The following is a 3575-nucleotide window of genomic DNA, read 5'->3' on the forward strand; positions in this document are numbered from 1 at the left end:
TCCGGAAGGTCTAACCTTGTCTGTGGTATTCTGAGTAGGATTCAATGACTGAATGACTGTGACGTGCTTCAAACTCCTAGCAGGCGGGGCATTAGTGACAGACGCAAAAGTATCGATGGATATTATTCCGGCCTGACCGAGAACCGACAGCTGAATTCCGCTATGCTGTGACAGAGCATATGCAATCGCTTTCACTGAGAGGATGGGAGGTAGCCATTGACAACGGTGAAACCCTACACGAGCTTGCCATGGAAAGGAGTAAGAAGGATTGGATGAAGACAGTAGGAAAGCAGAGAGACGGAAGGGAAGGCATCTTCATGCGCTTATCTGAAGTTCCTACCAATGACTTACATAAGTATCTCTATCTTTATCTTTTATGTTATTTTCGTTCATCATCATATCCATTTGAGTCTGCCTGACTAAGATTTGCAAGATGACCATAGCTTGCTTCATAGCAACAATCTCCGTGGGATCGACCCTTACTCACGTAAGGTATTACTTGGACGACCCAGTGCACTTGCTGGTTAGTTGTGCGAAGTTGTGTAATGCCATGGGATTGAACTACCAAGTTTTTGGAGTTCATGACCGGGGATTATGAGAGTTGTGAAAAGTATTGTTCACAATTTCGCGCACCAAGTTTTTGGCGCCGTTGCCGGGGATTGTTCAAGTTTTGAGCAAGCTTTTGGTAACAATGCCAGGGATTGTTCAGTTTGGACAACTGACGGTTCATCTTGTTGCTTAGATTAGGTATTTTTTTTTTCGAAATTCTTGAAGATGAATTCTAGAGTTTCATGATGATTTGTTGAAATCTGGCTGGCTGAGAAGCCATGTCTAATCTCATTGGACCGAGGTTTCAACTTATCATCACAAGAGCTTTTTGATTTTTTATCAATCTTGCTTTTGGAGCAGTGATCTGCTAAGGCTTGGTTGGCCTTTGGCCATGTCTAGTGTTTTGGACCGAAGCTTTCAAAGCTGTGAAGCCATGTCTAATTCCTGGACCGGAGTCTTAGACTAGCATTGCACTGATTCCTGGAATTCTCATTAAGAATTTTGATATCTTTTTCCACTTAATTTTCGAAAAAAACACAAAAAAATTCAAAAAAAAAATTTCATAAAAATCAAAAATATGTTATGTTCCTTGTTGAGACACTAGTCTCATCTTAAGTTTGGTGTCAATTGCATACATTCATTCATGTATCTTAAGGATCTTCAAGTAATTCTTGATGATTTCTTACTCTGATCTTTGAATTCTTTTGGCTTGAGTGTTTATGTGTCTCATATAGTGTCAGTAGTATACAAACTGCTAAGTTTGGTGTCTTGCATGCATTGTTATTTCATTCTTGTTGCATTTTGATTATTTAAAAATCCAAAAATATTTTTAAGTTGTGTCTTTTCAAGTCAATAATACAAAGAATTGAAGATTCAGAACATGCTGCAGAGGAATTATACAGAAAAAGCTGAGCATTCAAAAAAGCCCAGTGAAGAAGACAGACTGGCGTTTAAACGCCAGCCAGGGTACCTGGTTGGGCGTTTAACGCCCAAAGAGGTAGCATTTTGGGCGTTAAACGCCAGAATGGAGGCCATTCTGGGCGTTTAACGCCAGGATGGCAAAAGGGGGAAGATTTTGTTTTTCAAATCATTTTTTTTTCAAGTTTTCTAAGCTTTTGAAAATCAAATCTTTTTCAAATCATATCTTTTCAATCAAATGTTTTCAAAATCAATTCCTTTCCTTTTTCAAAGATACTTACTAACAATTAATGATTTGATTGAACATCTCAAATATGTTGCCTTTTCTGTTGAGGAAGGTTTAATGTTTGAATCATATCTTTTCTTGTTAGACAAGTCATTGATTTTCAAAATCAAATCTTTTAAAAAAATTGTTTTCAAGACATATCTTTTAAAATTATTTTTGAATCAAATCTTTTCAATCATATCTCTTTAATCACATCTTTTTCAAAATCAGTTTTCAATCAAATCTTTTCAACTTCTAATTTCAAAATCTTTTTCAAAAATCACTTGATTTCTTTTCCACTTTCAATTTTCGAAAATTATCAATCAATTTTTAAAATGCTTTTGACATCTTTCTAATTAATTTTCGAAAATTCTCTTCCCTCCTTCTCACATCCTTCTATTTATGGAGTACTACTCCTTCTTAATGCACAATTCGAACTTTATCTCATCAAGTTCGAATTCTTCTACCTTCTTTCTTCTATTTTTCTTTTCCTCTGACACCTCAAGGAATCTCTATACTGTGACATAGAGGATTCCACATCTTCTTGTTCTCTTCTCTTTTATATGAGCAGGAGCAGAGACAAAGGCATTCTTGTTGAAGCTGACCCTGAACCTGAAAGGACCTTGAAGAGAAAGCTAAGAGAAGCCAAAGCACAACTCTCTTTAGAGGACCTGACCGAATTCTTCAAAGAAGAAGAACACATGGCAGCCGAAAACAACAACAATGCCAACAATGCAAGGAAGGTGCTGGGTGACTTTACTGCACCTACTCCCGACTTCTATGGGAGAAGCATCTCTATCCCTACCATTGGAGCAAACAACTTTGAGCTTAAGCCTCAATTAGTTTCTCTAATGCAACAGAATTGCAAATTCCATGGACTTCCAATGGAAGATCCTCATCAGTTTTTAGCTGAGTTCTTGCAAATCTGTGACACAGTCAAGACTAATGGGGTTAACCCTGAGGTCTACAGACTGATGCTATTCCCTTTTGCTGTAAGAGACAGAGCTAGAATATGGTTGGATTCACAACCTAAAGATAGCCTGGACTCTTGGGAAAAGCTAGTCAATGCCTTCTTGGCAAAGTTCTTTCCACCTCAAAAATGGAGTAAGCTTAGAGTGGAAGTCCAAACCTTCAGACAGAAGGATGGAGAATCCCTCTATGAAGCTTGGGAAAGATACAAACAATTAATCAGAAAATGTCCCTCAGACATGCTTTCTGAATGGAGCATCATAGGTATTTTCTATGATGGTCTCTCTGAACTATCCAAGATGTCTCTGGATAGCTCTGCTGGAGGATCTCTTCATCTGAAGAAGACGCCTACAGAGGCTCAGGAACTAATTGAAATGGTTGCAAATAACCAATTCATGTACACTTCTGAAAGGAATCCTGTGAACAATGGGACAAGTCAGAAGAAAGGAGTTCTTGAGATTGATGCTCTGAATGCCATACTGGCTCAGAATAAGATATTGACTCAACAAGTCAATTTGATTTCTCAAAGTCTGTCTGGAATGCAAAAAGCACCTGGCAGTACTAAGGATGCTTCATCTGAGGAAGAAGCTTATGATCCTGAGAACCCTTCAATGGAAGAGGTGAATTACCTAGGAGAGCCCTATGGAAATACTTATAATTCTTCATGGAGAAATCATCCAAATTTCTCATGGATGAATCAAGAGAGACCTCAACAAGGTTTCAATAACAATAATGGTGGAAGAAACAGGTTTAGCAATGGCAAGCCTTTTCCATCATCTTCTCAGCAACAGACAGAGAGTTCTAAGCAGAATACCTCTGACTTAGCAACAATGGTCTCTGATCTAATCAAAACCACTCAAAGTTTCATGAATGA

At 38.1% G+C, this 3575-nt stretch overlaps 1 non-coding gene across 1 annotated transcript; it reads right to left on the bottom strand.

The window, feature by feature from the left end:
- Positions 1–2838: 2838 nt before the first annotated feature.
- Positions 2839–2946, bottom strand: LOC130949013 (small nucleolar RNA R71). Its single transcript, XR_009073311.1, has one exon. It is a non-coding gene; the product is annotated as a small nucleolar RNA R71 (small nucleolar RNA).
- Between the last annotated feature and the right edge of the window lie 629 nt (positions 2947–3575).

The sequence above is a fragment of the Arachis stenosperma genome, chromosome 1, assembly GCF_014773155.1.
Source record: "Arachis stenosperma cultivar V10309 chromosome 1, arast.V10309.gnm1.PFL2, whole genome shotgun sequence".
Lineage (NCBI taxonomy): Eukaryota > Viridiplantae > Streptophyta > Magnoliopsida > Fabales > Fabaceae > Arachis > Arachis stenosperma.